This window comes from Schistocerca cancellata, chromosome 7, assembly GCF_023864275.1.
Source record: "Schistocerca cancellata isolate TAMUIC-IGC-003103 chromosome 7, iqSchCanc2.1, whole genome shotgun sequence".
NCBI classification, from domain to species: domain Eukaryota; kingdom Metazoa; phylum Arthropoda; class Insecta; order Orthoptera; family Acrididae; genus Schistocerca; species Schistocerca cancellata.
The window spans coordinates 299,640,054-299,664,500 of record NC_064632.1 but is presented as its reverse complement, the minus strand read 5'-3'; the positions used below and the strand labels follow the sequence as shown (position 1 = coordinate 299,664,500).

Genomic DNA, 24,447 nt, shown 5'->3' with positions numbered 1-24,447 from the left:
CCTATAGTCTCAGACCTAGTACTGAGGTTATGTTGTATACAAATTTTCATGATGTTATTGTCTTTAATGTACTGGTGAGACTAATTTGTTTAAGTAATTGACATTTTCAGGAGTGAAGTGTGGCATGGTCAGAAACTATAAAGAAGTTGTAGGGGATGGTGGAAACTCTATAAATATGATGAACATGCAATGGAAAATGCTATTGCAGAGCACAGGAGAGGTGGCAGAAATATAAGGTAAACAGTGGAAGAGTATGGTGTTTCAAGAACTACACTGTCAAATAGGGCAATTCAAAAATTTAAGAAGAAACGTGGGGGTTAGCAGGTTTTAAGTGAGGAGCATGAAAAATTAATAGTAGAAAGAATTTTCACTTTTGCAGAGTGAGGGCATCTTCCTCAAAGTGATGATATTAGGGACACAGTAAAAATTTTTTTGATTGAAATGGATATCATATGAAGAAATTCAAGAACAGTAGACCTGGGAGGGATTGCATTCAGAATCTCTTTCATCAACATCCTCATCTCACATTTTCTGTTTCAGAAAATGTGACGAGATCAGGTGCAGCTGTTGATGAAGACTGCCCCATTGTATACTTCAAAAACTTGGTAGCTAATGTGAAATACATTCCTCCAGAAAGGATTCTAAACATCTACATCTACATCTACATCCATACTCCGCAAGCCACCTGACGGTGTGTGGCGGAGGGTACCTTCAGTACCTCTATCGGTTCTCCCTTCTATTCCAGTCTCGTATTGTTCGTGGAAAGAAGGATTGTCGGTATGCCTCTGTGTGGGCTCTAATCTCTCTGATTTTATCCTCATGGTCTCTTCGCGAGATATACGTAGGAGGGAGCAATATACTGCTTGACTCTTTGGTGAAGGTATGTTCTCGAAACTTTGACAAAAGCCCGTACCGAGCTACTGAGCGTCTCTCCTGCAGAGTCTTCCACTGGAGTTTATCTATCATCTCCGTAACGCTTTCACGATTACTAAACGATCCTGTAACGAAGCGCGCTGCTCTCCGTTGGATCTTCTCTATGTCTTGTATCAACCCTATCTGGTACGGATCCCACACTGCTGAGCAGTATTCAAGCAGTGGGCGAACAAGCGTACTGTAACCTACTTCCTTTGTTTTCGGATTGCATTTCCTTAGGATTCTTCCAATGAATCTCAGTCTTGCATCTGCTTTACCGACAATCAACATTATATGATCATTCCATTTTAAATCACTCCTAATGCGTACTCCCAGATAATTTATGGTATTAACTGCTTCCAGTTGCTGACCTGCTATTTTGTAGCTAAATGATAAAGGATCTATCTTTCTGTGTATTCGCAGCACATTACACTTGTCTACATTGAGATTCAGTTGCCATTCCCTGCACCATGCGTCAATTCGCTGCAGATCCTCCTGCATTTCAGTACAATTTTCCATTGTTACAACCTCCCGATACACCACAGCATCATCTGCAAAAAGCCTCAGTGAACTTCCGATGTCATCCACAAGGTCATTTATGTATATTGTGAATAGCAACGGTCCTATGACACTCCCCTGCGGCACACCTGAAATTACTCTTACTTCGGAAGACTTCTCTCCATTGAGAATAACATGCTGCGTCCTGTTATCTAGGAACTCCTCAATCCAATCACACAATTGGTCTGATAGTCCATATGCTCTTACTTTGTGATGAAACAAATTTCACAGATGACTCTGGATCTTCCAGGGTCATTGTAAGAAGAGGATGATGACATACAGAAAGAGTTATTGACCACAGCAAACAGTCAACCAGTGTATTGTCTGCTGTACCTGGAAATGAAGAAATGCTCCTCTCCTCCCCCCCCCTCCCCCCTGCCCCACACCCCTGCCCTCATGTCTCCTCCCCCAGTTTATTGTGTATAAGATTGTGAGCCCAAGACTATCCAACTTGGACAGAAGGTGGTTTTGATGGCTAATACTATGGAGCAAGTAAACCTGCTTGGTTTGACATGCAATTATTTGAAGAATGGTTTGTCAAATTAGCTCTGCCATGCTCGAGAAGATTTGATGGAAGAAAAGTTGTTATAGGGAATGGTCTTCCAAGTCATCTCTCCCAGGAAGTGATAAGTTTGTGTCACTCATAGTGCTGCCTCCAAATTCTAGACATTTTACATGGCCCCTGACTGTTGTGTATTTAGGCCCATTAAAACAGCATGGAGGGTTGTTTTGGTGAAGTTGAAGAAACTGTCCAAGTGCTGTCTGCCTAAAGTCCAGTAAAAATAATAATAATAACAAAAAGAGCATGTGTCATAATACCATTAGATCCTGAGAAAGGGTTGCAGAAAATTCCAATGAGAGTTCAGCACTCCAAGTCTGAGTCCACTAGAAGCACAGGTAGGAAACTGATTTTCCAACCTGGTATGAGCATTTTGCCTGCAGATTTTGACTTGAATATTTCCACAACTTCTACCACCCATAACAGTATCTTCAAACACCAGTCTTCCACTAATACCCAACAAGTTGAAGTGTTACCAGTAATGGGAGAGAGGAGAAGCAGTGATGGAGACATTCAAATTCCTGCAGTTACAAAGGGAAGTAGTGAAATGAAACCTCAATTTGCACTATCAGCAAGGGAACAAACCAGACTTTATTGTGATGGAATTCATCTCAGAAGAAGACCATTGAACAAAACTCTGTGTGTGAGAAATAATGGGCATACAAAAGGATAAGATGATTTAAATAAAATTTCAATGGAAAAAATGACAGTGTTCCATTTCCCTCAAGTACCTGACAACCGAAATGTTCTGTACACAAATAGTGTATGGAAAATTGATGTGTATCCAGACACTGGGGAGAGGAAGGTTTCTCTCCCCAACACTGCCCAAGGATCTTGATATTACAAAAGTCAAGTAAGTGAAAATTAGCAATGAACAGTATAGCAAAGCTGCATATAGATTTTTAAGATTATTTATTTCATGTATTAGTGTATTAAAATTGTCACATTTTCAGGAAAAGGTTCTGAATGTAACATAAAAATATTCTCCACCAAACTTCGTTATATAGTGGCCTGGACTACTATAAACAGTTTTCTACTTACTACACTTTGTTGTGTTATTTCCCTTTTTAAAAAAGCAAAATCTCTGTTGCACTTCACCTCCATAGTGAACTAAAGGTTCATTGCAGCACAAATGTGGGGCAGGGAGTGAAGTAGGACAGTTCTTCACCCCTCAGAAAGTCCCTCTAATTAATATATGTGACAAATGAGAACACATAGTGTAACACAACGTTAGAAATTACATATTTAACGTTTCATAAAGTATGGAAACAAAATTGATGGGTAAATTTACTAAAAACCTTAAAAGTATGTGTGTATATACAGGGTGAGTCACTAACTATTGCCACTTAGAATAACTCCAAAGGGACAAATGTTGCAGGGGACAAGGGGGATCATAATATGATGGTTTTTTGTTGCTAGGTTGGGTCACATCAGATATATGAAGGTCAACTTTGTTTTTTTAAATGGGATGCTATAGTTGGGTACTTCCCATGTGAAGTTGCTAGTCTCTCATCGGGTACCTCCCCAGGTGGCGGATTGGGGAACGTTCACCAGATATGGTGGACACCAGGGAAATAAAATACCCGGGGCAGACCAAAACTATCAAAACAACAACTGCTGCCGTGCAGTTGGGAGTTGGGTCTCCAAAGGCTAAAGGTAGAAAACCCTGATTAAAAATCACCCGTCCCCCGGTAGGGGTTAGATGCAGAGTTGACAGCCCGCTCTGTAAAAAAACAATTGTTGCGAAACTTCTACAAATTGAAGACGGACGGATGAAGGAAGATGGACCTGGCATGGAAAAGAACAAATAGGATGGAATACAAGCGAATTCAAGAGCGAAAATTAGGAAGAAAAGAAATGTAAGGTGTAGATCTGATCTATATATTGGTACTTGGAATGTGAGATCCTATATCGACCAGGAGCACTGAAAGTAATGTTGGATCAAATAATGAATCTGGAGCAAAGTGTAATAGCATTACAAGAAATTAGAATATATTGGTACTTGGAATGTGAGATCCCTATATCGACCAGGAGCACTGAAAGTAATGTTGGATCAAATAATGAATCTGGAGCAAAGTGTAATAGCATTACAAGAAATTAGAAGGACAGGGAGTGGGGTTTTAGGAAAGCTGCAGCGAAAGAAATCATGAGCTGGGGACAGGATTTGTTGTACACCATCAATTAAAGCATTTGGTAATAGGGTTTACACACGTTAGTCCAAGATTATCAACACTCAGGATAAAGGGGAAATTCTTTAACTATTCCATGATTAATGCCCATGCACCAACAGAAGAAGAGAAAGACGTATTCTATGAATCTTTGGAAAGAGTTTATGATGAGTGCCCAGGGCATGATGATAAAATAATAGCCAGAGACCTAAATGCTCAGGTGGGGAAACAACAGATTTATAGATTGGCCCCCACAGCAAACATGCAACAAGTAATGAGAACAGAACAAGGCTTATACTGTTCGCAGCACCTAGAAACATGGTAATAGGATCAACACTGTTCCCACATAAAGAAATACATGTATGAACATGGAACTCACCGATGGAAACACAGTAAACCAGAAAGTCCATGTATTGATAGATTTGAGACACAAATCAGACCTATTGGACGTGAGGAGTCTCAGAGGCTCAAAGATAGATACAGATCATTTTCTGGTATGAGCATAGGTGTGGGCAAGGATTATAATATAATAACTTTAGAATCAGTAGAAGTTAGAGAATACTATCAGGAGAAGATAACTCAGATTCTGGAAAACATTGGAGAATATAACAATATCAAAGATCAGTGGGAAGTGATAACAAAGACGGTGGAGACATTGGGAAGAGAGATACTTGGAATTGGGACAAGACAAGTAAGACCATCATGGTTTGATACTGAAAGCAAAATAGTAACTTAAAAAAAGAACAAAGCATATAGAAGGACATTGCAATCACACTGTACGAGGAGGATAGTAGAAGAATACAAAGAAAAATGGGGGATTGAAAAGAGCACTCACCAAAGAAAAAAGAGAGAATGGATGAAAGGAAGTGTCAAAGAAATAGAGCTCATGAGAAGCAAAAATGAAATAAGAAAATTTTATAGAGAGGTGAATGTGGCACAGAAGCCTTTTGATAGTAAAACAAGCTTAATAAAAGATGAGACAGGGAATATAATAAGTGAAGAGAAGGGAATTAGCGAAAGATGGTGCAGCTATTTTGATAGTCTCCTCAACCCTAGAATAACTACACCAGGGAATCTAGCAGAAACGAATGGGGAAGAGGATCCAGACAACAACACTACTCCACCAAATATATAAGAAGTGAAAACTGCCATGAAGAAATTGAAAAACCACAAGGCGGTAGGACAGATGGTATTCCAGCAGAACTGTTTAAGCAAGGAGGCAGAGAGCTGGAACGAAGCCATCTGAAAATGGTCACCAGAATATGGGAAGAGGAGAAAATGCCCCAACAATGAAGGGTATCATATGCCCTATATATAAGAAAGGAGATAAGATAGAGTGTGGCAATTACAGAAGGATCACACTACTTAATTTGGGATATAAAATATTCTCTAATATACTATTCGACAGAATACTCCCAATCATACAGAGGACGACGGGGCTGTGCCAATGCGGATTCCTTCCCGGGAAGTCAAGTATAGATCAAATATTCACCTTAAGACATATTCTGGAAAAAGAAACGAATATGGGGTTGGCATGCATCACCTCTTTATAGATTTTAAAGCAGCTTATGATAGCATAAATAGAGAGCAGTTATATCAAGCTCTAGATGAACTGGGAATCTCGAGAAAGTTGGTAAGGCTGGTGAGAATGACAACGAGTGAAACACAAGGTAGTGTAAGAATAGGAGGAATGATGTCTAATACATTGAGTATTAAAAACGGAGTGTGACAAGGTGATGCATTGGCATGTCTTCTCTTTAATGCCGCCATGGAGAAGGTGATGAGAAACGAAAACCACCTGAATTGGGAAAAAATCTTCTATAAATCAGTGCAGATACTGGCCTATGCAGATGACATAGACTATATACTTAAATGTGTACTCTTAACCAAAGCTAATCTCTGCAATTTCCACACAATTGCAGACTGTCACAACTATAACACAAGGAACAAGAATGATCTCCACATAGAACAAGTAAGAAGAATACGAGCTCAGAAGCATGTAAACCACATGGGCATTGAGCTCTATAATGCACTGCCTCAGTACATTAAAGATTTAAAGGACAATACAAATTTTAAATTGGAACTTAGAAAATTTGTAATTGATAAATTTTGCTACTCAGTAAACGAATATCTTGAAGACCAAGAAAATGACTTTACAAACTAAACTAACCTCCAAAATTTTCTATCTTTGTTTGTTTCAGCTTTTATTATACTTTACCATCTATAGAACTAGTTACATATTGTTACTGAGAAACAAATTACTATAAACCATTTATGTGGAAAGAAACTGTAAGTTTGCTGTCATTCATTATAGACAATTTCATTTTGTACATTCTATATTTTAATTTCTGTGTATGACAAATCCAGTTGTAGACAATTTCATTTTGTATACCATATATTGTTTATTTATATGTATGACAAGTCCAATATCGTTTGTACGATGACACAGATGCTAAATAAATAAATAAATAAAATAAAATAAAATAAATAATAGCAAGAATCCAAAAAGCAATGGAAGAGACATTTACAGCTCTCGAACAGGCTAGTAGGAACATGGGGTAAATTATTAATAAACAAAAATATATATATATGGCAGCTGGAAAAGCACATAGAGAAAATATGCCAAATGCAATAACAATGGGCAATTATACGTTTGAGAGAGTTGAACATTTCAAGTACCTGGGCTCGACAGTTATGCATCTAAATGATACCTCCTATGAAATTAAGCAGAGATTAATACTAGCCAATAGAGCCTATTTTGCCCTAACAAGACTTCTATCCTCAAGGCTCCTAACTTGTACCACTAAATTAACAATCTATAAATCACTTATACGACCAGTGCTTACATATGCCTCTGAAGCCTGGACATTAACAACTAAAGATATTGAAACACTGGATGCATTTGAAAGAAAGGTACTCAGACGAATTATCGGCCCAATCTGTGAAAGAGGAAGATGGAGGAGGAGATACAACCATAAGTTGTATATCATATACAAAGACTAATCCATCAGAAGGATAGTGAAATCCTCCAGATTGAGGTGGGCGGGACATGTGGCTCGCATGAATGATACAGAAGTACCAAAAAGAATATTACAAGGCAAGCCAGGAGGGCAGAGAGGACGTGGTTGACCAAGAGCCAGATGGGATGATGCAGTAATTGAAGATCTTGGAAGATGGGTATAGAAACTGGAGAGTATTGGCAAAGGACCGAGAGAAATGGAAGGAAATTGTATAAGAGGCCAAGGCTCATCATGAGCTGTAGAGCCAATAAAAAAGAAGAAGATAGTTTGGTACTTATTTTCTGATAGCGGCTATAAAAATGGATCCAATGAAGTGTAAAAGTAAGGTCTTTGAAGGTCAACAAAGGTCAAAAAGGTGGCATGAACGGCCATTTACAGAAAGTGTTTGAAGTGATGACCGTCGGTATCAATACAGTGCTGCAATCTTCTTATCATGGACTGAGTGGTATTCCGTATGACATTGGCACTTATAGCAGCACATGCTCTCACAATTCTCTCTTGTATATCGTGCAAATAGTAAATATTCGCCGAATACATCGTATCTATCTAATATGCCATTGATTTTTTTTGCAATACAACACTAATAGAAATGGTAAGACTAGTATCGTTGAATCAAGCAAATGTGAATGACGTATTCCTGCGAAGAACAAGTCGATATGCTTCTCATTTACAGAGAATGCCAATGAAATTCAGTGACAGCTAGAGATGTATACGCTGAAAGGTATCCTCAACATACTTACCCTACACATTGTACATTTAAATATGTGAATGATAAATTGAGAACAACTGGATCTTTAATCCATCAGAAACATATCTGGTAAAGGACAGTTACTAATGAGGAAACAGAAATTGGTACTCTTGCCACTGTGGTTCTAGATCCTTGTGTGTTAGTTTGCATCAAATTGCAAGGGACTCTGGTATGAGCCAGAGTACTAGTGTTCATGTTATGCATCACCATAAATATCATCCTTACCATATCAGTCTCCACCAAGAATTAACTGGTAGGGATTTTATGCATCAGATTGATTTCTGCCGATGGGCTCAACTTCAGATTCAGAGGGATGAGACATTTATTAATCTGATTTTATTTACTGATGAGGCTACATTCATGAAACATGGAAATGTTAATTTGCACAACATGCATTATTGGGCAACTGAAAATCCATGTTGGATGTGGCAAGTTGCACACTAAAAGCCAGTGTCGGTGAATGTATGGTGTGGGATTCTGGAGGGCAGAATTATAGGCCCCTATTTCATTGAAGGAAATCTTAATGATAGGAAGTACACCACATACCTGCAAGAAACATTAGGTCTGTTATTGGAAGAAATACCTTTAGGAACAAGGAACAGAATGTGGTATCAACATGATGGGTGTCCGGGACATTTTTCGCTGATGGCTAGAAATGAGTTGCAGAGACAATTCCCAAATCGTTGGATTGAATGAGGAGATGTGTCATGCCTGGCTTATTTGCCTGACTTGACTCCTCTGAATTTTAGTTGTGGGGATTCGTGGAAGACATTGTTTATAAAGACATTCCAACTACACCTGAAGATACGCGAGAGAGAATTGTCAGAGCATGTGCTTCAATAAGTGCCGATGTGGTAAGGAATACCACTCTATCCATGATAAGAATATTGCAGCACTGCATTCTTTGAACACCTTCTGTAAATGGACGTTCATGCCACCTATTTGACTTTTGTTGACCTTCAAAGACATTACTGTTACACATCATTGGATTCATCTTGATAGCTGCTATCAGAAAATAGGTACCAAACTATAGCATCACATTTAAAAAAACAAAGTTGACCTTCATACCTCTGAAGATTATATATAAGAGTGATTATAATTAGAAGAAAAATAAATAGTTACAAACTGTAGCAATAGATGGCGCTGTAAGTGCCATAATTTAATAGTGGTCAACTACATATGATGAAAGAATAATACAACAATGCCAAAGCTGTATGTTTGATGTTAAACAGACTATACTACTCAGTGTACATGGGTGTATAGGTGTGATACAGTTAGTTACATAAGCCCATCCACCATGGCAAGGTCATATTAAATTGTATGGGAAGAATTGGTTTTTAATTGTCCTGAGGCCAAGAACCGCATAAAAAGCATCAATCAAATTCAAACTGGATTATTAATGTCCGTGTGACTGGAGCAAAACGTGTTCAATATGCTGACCACCATTTTCTGCAACAAGTTGAAATTGAGAAACAGCATGTTCCACAACTGATCCAAAGTGTTTCTGGGACCACCTTCAGAATGTGTTGCACAGTGCATGCCTTCAATGCAGCTGTTTTCAATTGGAACACTGAACACATCTTTCAGATAGCCCCACAGCCAGAAGTCGCACAGATTAAGACCAGGTGATCAGGATGGTGTAGCTGTAGGGAAATGGCAGCTGATAAGTCTAGCATTCCTGAAATGGCACTTCAGCAGCTGCTTAACTGGATTTGTAATGTATGGAGATGTGTCATCTTGCATAAAAATGATCCCATCCACATATCCACACTGTTGGAGAGGGGGAATGATGTGGTTGCACAAAAGACACTCATAACACGTACCAGTGACAGTACAGGTAACAGGACTGGAAGCACCTGTCTCTTTGAAAAAATATGGCCCCATGATAAATGATGCCGTAAACACGCACCGTACAATGATCTCTTCAGGATGAAGTGGTACCGGTTGATTTGCATGTGATTTTCTGTTGCCCATATTTGACAATTCTGTGTACTGACATATCCTGTCAGATGGAAGTGTGCCTCATCTGTCCACAAAATTTCCACGGCCAATCGTTGTCCACTTCCAAGTGAGCAAAAAATTCTAAAGCAAAGGTCTCTATTGCTGGCAAGTCAACAGGAAGCAACTCATGCACATGGGTAATTTTGAATGGTTAGCAAAGAAGAATGTTTTATAGGATTTTACACACCGTGCTCACGGGTATGTCCAGTGTTCGTGCAACTCTCCATGCACTACATATCTGCACACCACCACTCGTTTGCTCCTGCATTGCTGTGGCCACTGTTTCCATTGATGTTGATTCAATTTGTTTTCTCCCTCTACCAGGTTGCACACCAAACGAACCCGTCTTTTGGAATTTCGGAATCATTTTCTCCAGACCCATGGAAGTCATTGGACCAACTCCTTTTTTCATTCCCCTCAGTGTCCAGAACTTCTAAATAGCAATGTGTACACAGTCATCATTCTTGTAATACAGCTTTACAAGTGGGGTGTGATCCTGCATTGAGAGAGTGATGGCGAACGTCGCAAATGTGAAAGGAGGAAAAGCTGTGTACCCGGCATATTTATACCAACTTCAATGGGTTGTGCGCATAACAGGTGTTTTCATTTACATATTCTGACAGATACAGCACCATCTGTTGATCAATTTTCACACTATGTTTTTCTTGTGTCATAAGTTTTCTCCCTTCTTCGATAATATTCTGATATATTTTGACGTCATTCTGACCAGTGGTGCTATTTCTGAAGCATTTTGAAAGTTTAATTATAATCACCCTGTGTGTATGTGTCATCATATAGTATGGAAACAAAATTGATATGACAAAGCTGAATAAGTAATTGTTAGAAAGAGACATATAATGCCAGTAACTATATTTGCACTTCCAGGTAAACTACATCGAACACAACAACCGAGGAACATTATGTGACACACGTAAACTCAGAGCGTACAATAGCACCAGAGAGGTCTATTGTATTTCACATGATGCACTTTGCCGCAATCTCACACGAAAAATATTGTTCACACAATTCCAACACCCCCCCCTTTCAACATATATTTTGTGGTTTGCCTTCACAAGATAAACCAAATAGCCCCACAATCTTTTCAAACTTTTCTTTGTCCTAGGGTTTTGTCAAAAGATCAGTGGACATGTTTTCTGTGTGCAGCAATGTTCTGTCGCTCTATATAGTCTCGAATAAAATGGTGCCTGCTATCAATATGTTTTGTCCTAGCACTACTGAAATCATTTTTAGCTAGGTTAATGCCTGCTTTATTGTCACAGAAGATTATTACAGTTTCCACGATTAAATTGGGTTTTGTTTCTCATATTAATGTTCTTAGCCATGATGTTTCCTGTGTGGTGTAAGATAGCGCCATATAATTGACCTCTATGGTACTCAATGCAACAGATTTTTGCTTTTGACAGGACTAAGAAATGAGGCCCCCCATTAATTTAAAGCAGTAGCCAGTAGTGGAGTGCCTATCTCCCAATTCACTCCCCCAGTCCGTATCACTGTAGCTTTCTAGTTTTGCATTACCTCTCTATGGTATCTTAATTTGTGGTTTGAAGTTCCTCTTAGATATTGTAATATCCTTTTTAGAGCTTTCCAGTGCTTTTCCTTTGGGTTTCTGCAAAATCTGCTCACTGCATTGGTGGCAAGAGCAAAGTCGGATCATGATGTTTGAGACCAATATAACAGACTCCCAACTGCGTCTAAGTATGTAACATTCTTATCACGTCTCATTTATACTTAACTTCACTCCTACTTCCATTGGAGTAGTTATGAGTTTACAATCACTTATACCAAATTTCTTTAAGATTTTTGATTTATGCTCAATTCTTGTCTCTATTCATCCTTAGTGATGTGCATACATAAATTACATTTAACTTCTCCAAAATCATGCACCTTAAACTTGGTTTGCAGATGTTTCTTAAAAATTCTCAATTGGCTTTTGTTTGCAGTCAGGATAAAGAAGTTGACCACCCATGTTGCCATTATTATTCTTATTATTATCTCTTCTCTTCCTCTTTTATAGTATATACTGGGATCTGCCTTAGATTCCTTCATATTCATATTTATTAGAGTTTTATGTTCAATTCCAGCAATGTCCACTCTAAGTCCGTAAATACTTTTTTGCAAACGGCAAATCTTTTCCCTTTCTGATCTGGTTTTCATGACTTCTTTTGGTGGAATGACATACATTTACTCGTCCAATTTCCAATTTAAATATGCTGTTTTTACATCCATATGATGAATTGTTAAATTTTGTTTTGTTTCAAGGCTGAAAGATATCTCAGTGAGGCACAGTTGACTACAGGTGAAAAAGTTTCTTTGTAATCTACCCCTTGTTTTTGCAAATATTCTTTGATTACAAGTTGTGCTTTATGTCTTGGTGATGAATTTTCGGGCTCTTCAAAGTGAATACCCACCTTGCCTGTAATGATTTCTTACATGCTGGTATATTTACCCATTCAAATGTTTCGTACTGAGATAAAGATTCCAATTCCCTCTTAATCACTTCTTTCCATTCTTGAGAGTTTGGGCCGCTCATTGCTTCTTCTGCTGTTGCTGGCTCATCATTAAAGGCTGGGCTGCATACATCTCAAAACCTGGATATTCTTTCGGCTTGTGATGAAGCAAGCTTGTTTTGCCATCTGCTTCCTTAAAATTCAGTTTTTTTTTTTTGTTTTTGAATTAATTACCATTAACATATATGAGTATAATCTGCATTTTCATAAAAGGGAAAGGTTGGCCTTCAGTCTGAAAGAATTTAACACCAGATCTAATTTTGTGCTTAGTTTCATGTATGTAACTGATTTTATAATTTATTTTGACCATTCCTACATAGTATCTTTTGTTATAGGGTGAAACCAGTAATTGTTTCATAGCTTGAAGTCTATTGCTGACGTATAAACAAATATAAATTCTGTACTAATTATAAACATTTGGAAGATGAAATACTGGAAATCTTAAAGTATCTATTTGGCTCTCTTCAAAAACATGTTAGCAAAACCAGCCATTCATTAATTCCAAAGTAATTTTCAGTTTCATCAAAAGCAGTGTTTGCGTAATGATATCTGTTAATTTCATCATTTAAACAAATAATCCTGCCTAACTCTTGTAGTAGAAGAAACTGTTAAAAAGAACCAATTTTTGATGTATTCAGTTAATTTATTCAGTTAAGTTTTAATTGTAATTTCTGTAAATTTAACTTCAAACGATGTGTAATTTCAGCAACTATTATTGTGAGGATATATAAGGGCCCGATTTTTTGGTCACAAGACAGACAGTCCACAGCTGAGTTTCAGACAAGAAACCTGTGTTAGTTAGAACAGCAATAATGCTTCAACTTAACTGTGAAATAAGTGTTACACAATTAGGCAGTGTGTTAAAACAATGAGAGTGTCTGCTCCATAGGTACTTTTCTATTCTTCAAGAACATGTGAATTATGTGGTTATGCTTTTACTGCTCATAGATGTTCAACAGTAAACTATTGTAGCAGTATGTGGATGTTCGCCTGAACATATTAATGAGGTTTATTGAAGGTTAAACAATAGTGCACTGGCCATATAACTGTGTATTATTGGGGGGCTGTAAACAGTGAAAGTAAAAGAGTTGCATGCCCACCCCTTATTTTTTCAGCCATTACATTGACACTGAGGACAATCAACAAAGAGAGAAAGCAGGGAACGTTGTCACAGGTTTTGGTATGCAAGAAGAGTGCCTTACATTGTTCTCTTCATTTTGTTCATCCTCAAACTCATTGATCATAAATAGTCTCAATTTATGTTTGACTGTGCTCTTCCTGTTCTTCACTTTCTCTTTCTTCACATAAGGTTTCACTCTTGGAACTAGTTGCATTTAACTTGGTAGTCTTGCCCTCTTCAGAGTCCTTTCTACTTTCAAAGAATACTACATTTTTGTGTGTAACTATCCTTTTATTCAATGGATCCATTTATCTGTAGCCCTTTGAATTCTCACAATAATGTACAAAAATATACTTTTTAGCTTTTGGGTCCCATTTTCCTCTCAGCTGTTTAGGAATGTATGCCAGTGCATCACACCCAAAAACCCTTATGTTGCTTAGATCAGATTTCCTACCAATATCTCATAGGGGGTTCCATTCCTTAATGCTTTTGTAGGTGATCTATTGTTCAAATATATGGTTGTTGGTACCTCCTCTGCCCAAAAATCTTTTCGTAATCCAGCATCAGTTATCATGCTCCTTGCTTTTTTTGACAATGGTCCTATTAGCCCTCTCAGGAACCCAATTTCAAAATAGGCTGTACCTTGTGGTAGTTTGATGCCTGATTACCATTTTTGCCAGAAGTGTCTTCAATTTCTGGTTAATATGTTCACTCCTGTTACCAGACCTGATGATCTTAATCTCCTTTCCCATCCACCTTTTGACCATATTATGATATTCCTCAGAAGTGTCACGCACTTGGTCTTTGGAACGAAGAAAATAAACATGAGTACATCGTGAATAATCATCAATAAGTGGAAGAAAATAACAACTCTCACCTATGGATTCACACTCCATTAGGCCACAGGCATCTGTATGGATTAACTGAAAGACCACTGCAGATTTACTTTACTGGAATTGTTTTCCTTTTATTCATATTTGAAAAGGGACATTGGATACACTTTAATTCTGTATTCCCTTTACCATATCCTTTGTTAAAGACAGACTCTTTCTATTTTTGTGTCCAAGTCTGTGGTGCCATAAAAAACTTTCTGCTAAGTATACTGAATGACTAACATTCCTAGGTTTACAGTCCATGGTATCCAATGGTACCCACAGTTTGTGGTATAGTGACTGTCATTGCTGCTCTTGATCATGGGGTCCTGGGTTCAATTTCTGGCCGGGTTGGTGATTTTCTCTATTGGGGACTGGGTGTTTGTGTTATCCTCATCATCATTATTCATGACAGTGGTGAGAGTGTGTTGTGTAAAAATTAGACTGTGTCAAAATTGGAACTTTGTACGGGTGCTGATGACTGCACAGTTGAGTGCCGCACAAACCAAACCAATTTAAAAATACCCCTTTTGTTACTTGATGTAGTTACAACATCACCATTTTCATTGATTACTCTTGCTCCATAGTCAAATTAAGTCGGGTGATGCTGAGGGAATTAGATTAGGAAATGAGACAGTTAAAGTAGTAAAGGAGTTTTGCTATTTGGGGAGCAAAATAATCGATGATGGTTGCAGTAGAGAGGATATAAAATGTAGACTGGCAATGGCAAGGAAAGTGTTTCTGAAGAAGAGAAATTTGTTAACATCGAGTATAGATTTAAGTGTCAGGAAGTCGTTTCTGAAAGTATTTGTATGAAGTGTAGCCATGTATGGAAGTGAAACTGGACGATAAATAGTTTGGACAAGAAGAGAATAGAAGCTTTCGAAATGTGGTGCTACAGAAGAATGTTGAAGATTAGATGGGTAGATCACATAACTAATGAGGAGGTATTGTATAGAATTGGGGAGAGGAGGAGTTTGTGGCACAACTTGACAAGAAGAAGGGACCGGTTGGTAGGACATGTTCTGAGGCATCAAGGGATCACAAATTTAGCATTGGAGGGCAGCGTGGAGGGTAAAAATCGTAGAGGGAGACCAAGAGATGAATACACTAAGCAGATTCAGAAGGATGTAGGTTGCAGTAAGTACTGGGAGATGAAGCAGCTTGCGCAGGATAGAATAGCATGGAGAGCTGCATCAAACCAGTCTCAGGACTGAAGACCACAACAACAACAACTCTTGCTCCATGCATCTCAAAAGTGACTGTATTTCCCTTCTTGACAATTTCCCCTGCAGACAGTAGGTTAGTTGCAACATTTTTTACACAATGAACTTCATGTGCTGTAACAATAGTGGGTTAACCATTTACACTTACATGTAGGTTTAGTTTCCCAGCCAAATGACATTGGAGCTTGCTGCCATCAACAGTAGATATTCCCAAATGAGTCTTATCTTTAACATCATAAAGAAGAGATTTGTCTTTAACAATATGCAAAGATGCACCTGACTCCAAAATCCATTCCAGTTGACAATTACCCACATCTCCAAAAGAATAGAAACATGGGAGTGGCTTACCTTTATTATTGGTCCCTCTCTCTGGGCTATCAGCAACATACCTCTTTTGCTGCGTGTCTGACATTGGGTTTACTTTTTGTCTGCACTGAGATGCAATATGCCACTTGTTCTGACATCTATGGCAGCTCGCTGATTTCTTCCATTTGTTTTTTGAATAAAGAGCAGATGCAGTTTCCTTCTCCAATACTTGACAGCTTGAAGTACTCTTTACATCCTCTGCGCCTACGATTATGGGACTGGAAAGCTCAGGTATACCGATCACAGTAACAGTGTTAAAGTGAAAATGATGTCCTGCCAACAGTAGTGTCCCTACCCACATGTCAGTGATATTCGTCTACACTCTCGCATTTTTTCAGCTGAGTGTTAATTAACTGACAAATAATCCTACTTTTCTTGTAAGACCTCCATCCTCAAATGCACTTTGTAATTTGCCCCAGACTTCTTTTGCCATCATAGCTTTTTCTGCATGAACATAATTCACGAGTCAACCAGTAATATCAACTATGATTTTGCTTTCCGTCATTTATGTAATATTCATAATATTTGAGTGTACCTTGTTGTTTTTGTTATGTATGAAGAAGACTATATTAAACATGGAGTGAATGTTAACTAAGAAGGATTCATACCAAAACTGGAAATAGCTGAACAATAAGTTGTATTGGCGTATTGTAAATACATAGGAAACTTTGCAGTGGTGAACGTAGACATGGGGCTAGCTCCAGATTGATCTGTTACTGTGGCCTTGTTTTTCAAAATTTGTTGGCTTTCTTAATTCACAACAATAATCACACATTTCAATCAAACTTAGACCTCAGGCTACTCTATAGATGAGTCACCACAACCAAGATTTTTAGGTAGGGGGGGGGGGGGGGGGGAGGGGGGGGAGTGCACACCATCACTGCACTCAAGAATATACTCCTGAGGGCTTGACTTCATGATGAGATCCACAAAATATTAATAAATTAGTAACTCATAGCTTTCTAAAGTCATCTGTTAATCCTGAAAGTATTCATCCGCTGAAGAGCAACATTTCTCCCAGAGAATATCATGTAACCTTCATTTTAAGGATGTAGATTGATACTGACCTTTTTGTATGAATTTGTTGAATTTTTGTGGAGATTAATAGTATAATTTCATTTAGTGTGCTTCTTGTGGGAAGAACAAAATAATCTTTGTTTCCTGTATTGTGTGACTAAAATGGTTCTCCCTAAATAATTTTCCTCCAAATATTATTGTTTATATGTATAGTGACAGACCCAATAAAACTTTATTACTAAAACAATTTGTCACTTTTTACTGCATAGTATCCATACATCTAACCATTTCCCTCTAAAGCTTCGGTACCTGAGATACCCTCTGAATTTGCCCTTTATAGATTTGTTGAAAAGATCGTCAAATGTGTTTGTATTTATATAACTGGCTTAAATTTCAGTATCAGTTCAGACTGAAGGAAAATTAGGAACTTCTCTATGGACAGAAATAGTGCCTCTTCTGGCAAATAGATGAAGTAGCAAAGATGGTCTACTTTCAATACACCATTCTTTTGCTGTGAGAAGATATTCAAAAGAGAACACAGACAGAATAAAACATCACAATTTTTATTTGTTTTAAGTTATATTGTTGTGGCTCACTGAACTGTAGCACAGCCTCAGGGGATAAATGCAATTGTCTACAGATTACTATCACATGTCTCACCTTTATCATTGCTTCTGTGCTTGTCTGGTTAGATTTTGCTGATATTTCTACTTATATATTTAAACACATTCAGTAAGTACGTTGGTTCATGCTAATTCTAATTCCTTACAATATTTGCTGAGTATGTACATATAACAGACCTTCTATATTACTGTGTGCTTTTGTTGTATTTGTGGTCTACAGTCTGAAGACTGGCTTGATGCAGTTCTCTCTCTCTCTCTCTCTCACACACACACACACTCACTCACTCACTCACTCACTCTCTCCCCCCCCCTCTCTCCCTATCCCCCCACCCCATCTCTCCCCCCCTCCCTCATGCACCCCCTCCCCCTTTCAATACTCAACTAATACCTTCTTTTAGTCAAGTTGTCCCACAATTCTATTCAGTACCTCAGTATTAGTCACACCATCTACCTGTCTAATCTTTGGTATTTGAAAAGGTTCTATTTTCTCTTCTTGTGTAAACAGTTTATCATCCATGTTTTACTTCCACGCATGACTAGACTTCAAATACCTTCAGATAACACTTAACTTAAATTTATATTCACTGTTAACAGTTTATCTTCCTCAGAAATGCTTTTCTTGTCATTGTCAGACTAATTTCATATCCTCTCTACTTTGGTCATCAACTATTTTACTGTCAGAATAGCAAAACTTCATTACTACTTTTACTGTCACATTTCCTAATCTAATGTCCCCAGCATCAACTTATGTAATTTGGCATCATTCCAGTAGCCTTCTTTTGCTTTTGTTAATGTTTACCTTGTATCCTCTTTTCATGACACTGGCATTCCATTGCTCTTCATGGTCCGTTGCTGTTTCTGACAGAATGACAGTGTTGTCAGCAAACCTCAGAACATTTATTTCTTTTCCCTGAGTTTTAATTCCCTTTTCCAAATTTCTCATTGCTTCCCTTCATAGCTAGCTATATGTACTGTACAGATTGGATTAACATTGGAGATAAGCTGCAATCCTATTCACTCCCTTCTCAACCAATGCTTGACTCTTATAACTGCTGTCTGGTTCCTGTATAAGTTGTAAATAGCCTTTCACTCCTTGTATTTTGCCCCTGCTACCTTCAGAATTTCAAAGAGTGTATTCACGTAAACTTTCTTTTGCCGTTTTGCCTGTTTCAGGTACATTGCATCTGCAGCTTCTTCCAGAAGTGAGTCTGAAAAGTAATGTTTGTTTGTGAACAAAGCTGAGTGCAGGTGGTGTTCATTTGTAGTTATTGAAAGTTAAATAACTGTTTCAGTGTAGTTGTGAATGTGTAATTTATTCAGCACAAGTACGTACTTCCTACATGTTTATGGCACTGGACTTGACTTGAATTTGGGAGGCTAGGATTTCAAATCCCTCTGCTGTCAGTCAGTCATCTTTGTTTAGGTTTTCCTAAATCTCTTAAGGTGAATGTCAAGATGATAACATTCAGCTCTTTGTCAATTTGCCCAGTCCTGACACTATATAGACTGACAATATGTTAATTCCTACTAATTTTTATGTGGCTATTTCTATAATGTTTTGATGTTAATATACTATTGTTCAAAGCCCAGAGATGAGATGAATAAATAAAATTTCAATTAATTTTGTCTGATCTGATTTATTTTAAAAGAGTAACCATTTTTACATGAGTTGCAAAATGTTTTTATGATGTTTCCACTTATTAACTGGCAGGGATAGATTGTGAACTTTAAAAATTAAATTTTGTTCATTTTTTATGCAAGTTGAGTTTCATGCTTGTCAAATCACCCACAGGAAAAGTTCCTGGGTACTTTGTAACTCTGAAGTACATTACATACTAAGTGTCCAGTCCAGTTTTTCGGAGTATACAAACAGCACATTATTGCTCAAGTAAGCCTTTTTGTAATCAGGTTACCTTGGTACAGGACGACATGATGCCAAAACACTTACAGAGAATTTTATGGAGTGAACAGTTGGCCTATACATTTGTTTGGGACTACTTTGCTGCTTTTATACTAATAGATGTGCACACTTCATGACAAAATACTGTATCTTCAATCATTTCAGTGATATGAGTACATAACAATTGATCAATCTTTGAACCAGTGCCTAAGGTAACACCTTTTTTTAATTCTTGGTGATATCTTCTCTTGATGTACGGATTAATCATTCTCTAATTTCATTGTATAGTTGTGTGAGAATAGGTTATTTTTCAGAATTTTTGGATGCTTATAAAACTATGTTTTCATAAGTTACTGATATGAATGTGTTGGATACATAACTTATTTGTAACACATCAGTGTTTATGGTTGACAGTTACTACCAAAGAGTAGATCATCCCCAAAATTCATTGTATGTCAATGCAAATAAATTTGCATTTTTGAGAATTAAGGGAAGCTACTGTTGTCCTACACATAATCTAATTTGTAGTTACTTCTAGTTTTTCCTTAAAGAAGAGTAGCCCTCTGTATTATTTACATTTAATATAAATTAACTCTGTTTTTGAGTTTCCTAACTCAAAAATATTTTAGGAAACTGCTGATTTTTACCTCAGGTTTTTCTGTTACAGAATAGAAATTTCATTTTGTGTATTTGTTCAATTCCTATAGGGAAGTGGCAGCTTTTTAGCTCAATGAATTGAGAGATAATATACAGGCTTAATTTAAAGTTATTTGTTCACTGCCCTGTAAAACATTGCTCAAGATAAAATGCAGCCCCACTGTGAAAGCTATTCTCGAACACAAAATGAGTTGGCTGATGTTTGTAAGCAGCTGGAAATTGCCCTGTCAAACAGTTGGCAGCTACTGCGAGTTGTTGTATTGGGTTGTTGTGTTGGAAGAGTTCCCGAGAGTCATGTACCTGTGGTACTGGTTTGTATCTGCTCATCTGGATCCTGTCTTCTCTGCAGAAATTATGGGATCTGTCATTTAACTTGTCCACTTGACTGTGAGTGGTGTGTGTCGCTGGTGGTTCCAGGCATCCTTTACAGGATATATGGGGACAGGGAGGACTTAGTGTGTTGTACTGATCTCCCTAACCAACAAGTATGAGGTGGTGTCTTTCACTGGAGCTGAAACTGAGCCAGTGCAAATCACTTCACCTATTTTGAGGAAACTTGTTTTGTCTGGTGTCAAGAGACAGCAAATGCAAAAGGGTAGGGTCCATTAATCATTGGCAGTTCAAATGTATGGCGAATGATGGTACTCCTTAGGGAAATGGCAGCAAGGGACAGGAAAGGGCACATGGTTTACTCAGTGTTTATGTCTGGGGACTCAGTCAACATATTGAAGAGGCTATTGTGGCAGGCATTGAGAGAACAGGGTGCAACCAACTGCAGATTGTGGTGCACGTTGGAAAAAATGATGCCCATTGTATAGGCTCAGGTTGAGAAGACCAGACTTGTGCAGGGAATTTCAATGAAGCTCACAATTTGCAGCATTGTTCCCAGAACTGATTGTGACCTTTTGATTCTGAGTTGAGTGGAAGGCCTGAATCAGAGACTTTGAAGGTTCTGTGACAAGCTACACTGCAACTTCCTGGACTTGCACTATAGAGTTGAAAACTGTAGGGTCCCCCTAAATGGGTCAGGTGTGCACTACACATCAGGGGCTACTACTCAGATAGCTGACTGTGTGTGGGGAGCACACTGTGGCTTTATAGGTTAGGTGACTGTCCATTCAATCCTGATAGGATTGGCTGTGGGAAAGCCAGAAGTATCAGTGTAAAATTAAAAGAGAGGTCTGCCATAAGTGAGAGTATTAAAATGCTAATACTTAACCAAAGTATTTGCAAAGAAGTGCCAGAGTTGCTAGTCTCCCATTGGGTGCCTCCCCAGGTGGCGATGTTCAGCAGATGTGGTGGACACTGGGGAAATTAAACACCTGAGTGGACTAAAACTATAAAACTGCTGCCTTGTGGCCAACAGTTGTATCTCCAAAGGCTAAGGGAAGAAAACCCTGAATAAAAGTTACCCATCCTCTGATCGAGATTGGATGTAGTGTTGACAGCACAGTCTGCAAAAAAAATAGCCTGGTATGAAACTTCAACAAAGAAAATCCAGATAAATAAAGGATAATCAACTTTGCATGGAAAGGTTATGGGGGATGGGCAAAAAATGATAAGAGACGAGAAAAGTAAGAAAAGAAATAAAAATAATATAAAGTTAAATTGGATTTATTCATCGGTACTTGGAAAGTGAGATCACTATACCACCCAGGAGCCCCGAAAGTGATGCTAGACCAAATACTGAACCTGAAGCAGAGCATCTTAGCATTACAAGTAGTAATATGTGCTGGGAGTGGAATCCTAGAAAATAAAGAAACAAACATATTTTATAGTTGTAACAAAAGGAGCCATTGGTTCAGGACAAGATTTGTGGTGCATCATGAACTAAAGCACTTAGTAACAGGATTGAAACCTGTAAACCCAAGACTATCAACATGTAGACTAAAAGGGAAATTCCTCAGTTGCTCCATAATTAACGCCCACACACCTACTGAAGAATCTGAGAATGAGGACAAAGAAGCTCTCAATGAATCTCTGGAAAGACCATATGATGAATGGCGAGGGCATGATATAAAAATAGCAGCTGGAGACCTAAGCACTGTGGTGGGAAGAGAACAGATCTATAGAGTAATAGGCAGTATCTATAGTAAACACACTCTAGGTAATGACAATGGGACAAGGTTGATAATATTTGAACATGTAGACACATGGTGGTGGGCTCCACATTGTTCACATGCAAAGAAATACCGGGTGATCAAAAAGTCAGTATAAATTTGAAAACTTAATAAACCATGAAATAATGAAGATAGAGATGTAAAAATTGACACACATGCTTGGAATGACATGGGGTTTTGTTAGAACCACCCTATATTGCTAGACGCGTGAAAGATCTGTTGCGTGCGTCGTTTGGTGATGATCGTGTGCTCGGCCGCCACTTTCGTCATGCTTGGCCTCCCAGGTCCCCAGACCTCAGTCCGTGCAATTATTGGCTTTGGGGTTACCTGAAGTCGCAAGTGTATCGTGATCGACCCACATTTCTAGGGATGCTGAAAGACAACATCCGATGCCAATGCCTCACCATAACTCTGGACATGCTTTACAGTGCTGTTCACAACATAATTCCTCGACTACAGCTATTGTTGAGGAATGATGGTGTACATATTGAGCATTTCCTGTAAAGAACATCATCTTTGCTTTGTCTTACTTTGTTAGGCTAATTATTGCTATTCTGATCAGATGAAGCGCCATCTGTCGGACATTTTTTGAACTTTTGTATTTTTTTTTTTTTTTGTTCTAATAAAACCCCACATCATTCCAAGCATGTGTGTCAATTTGTACCTCTCTATCTACATTATTCCATGATTTATTCAGTTTTCAAATTTATACTGACTTTTTGATCACCCGGTACATAAGGGAATATGGACAGCATCAGATGGAAGTGCAATAAATCAGATTGTCCATGTTCTAATTGATGCAAGACACAAGTTAGACTTATTGGATGTAAGGACTTTAAAAGGTCCAAATATAGACATGGATCACTTCCTAGTTTTGGCATGGATGAGGGCAAGAATATCAAATGCAGCAAAAGGAACCTGGCCCAGGACACAGCTTTAGAACCAGAGGCAGCAAGGGAATTATACCAGGAGAGAATAATTCAGGCTTTTAAAAATGATGGGGAATGTAACAGCATTGAAGATCAACACAAAAGCATAAAAAAGACAGTGGAAATAGTAGCAAAGAAGATAATTGGGAACAATGTAAGACAAACAGGAGCCTCATGGTTTGTGAAACAGTAACAAATGGGGAAAAAAATGAAACATACAGAAGAAACATTACAACCAAATTGTACCAGGAAGATAATGGAAGAATATAAATGAAAACAGAGAATTCGAAAAGGACTCATCAAAGGTAAAAGAGGGAGTGGATGAAGGCAAATATTGAAGAAATGGAGCTTCTGAGAAGTGCAAATGAGGCAAGGAAATTTTTAGAGAGAGGTAAGTAAGGCACAGAAATGTTTCAGGGGCAGAACAAGTTTAATAAAAGATGAGAAGGGTGAAATTGTAAGTGAAGAGGAGGAGATATGTGAGATATAGCATTGCTACTTTGATAAACTCCTTATTCCGAGACCTGTTGTACCAAGGAACTCAACAGAAATACAGGAGGAAGAGGACCCAGATAACAGAGTGGATCCATGTAACTTAGAAGAGGTGAGAATTGCAATGAGGAAAATAACAACAAGGCAGCAGGAATGGCTGACATTCCAGCAGAACTTTCAACAAGGAAGCTGTGAACTGTCAAGGAACATCCTGAAACTGGTTCATCTAGTATGAGAAGAAAAAGAGAGGACATACCTCAAACAAACATAGAAAGAGGGAGTGTGTGTGTGTGTGTGTGTGTGTGTGTGTGTGTGTGTGTGTGTGTGTGTGTTGAAAGATGAAGTCGGCGTTGTCGGCCTCCAGTTGTGGCATGAGCCAATTTTCCAGCATGTCCAGATACACGTGTCCTGTAATGATTTTTTTGCAGAAGAAAAAGGGGCCATAAACTTTAAACTGTGAGATTGCACAAAACACATGAACTTGTGTGTCTACACACACACACACACACACACACACACACACACACACAGATATACAAAGATGATGTGACTTACCAAACGAAAGCGCTGGCAGGTTGATAGACACACAAACAAACACAAACATACACACACACACACACACACACACAGG

General features: G+C 38.2%; 1 long non-coding RNA gene across 1 annotated transcript in view; it reads left to right on the top strand.

Moving 5' to 3' along the window:
- Positions 1-19,339, top strand: part of LOC126092394 (uncharacterized) — a 48,366-nt gene extending 29,027 nt beyond the window's left edge. Inside the window, exon 2 of the long non-coding RNA XR_007521328.1 lies at positions 18,892-19,339. This is a non-coding gene — a long non-coding RNA (uncharacterized LOC126092394). The remainder of the gene's footprint in view (positions 1-18,891) is intronic.
- The last annotated feature ends 5,108 nt before the right edge of the window (positions 19,340-24,447 follow it).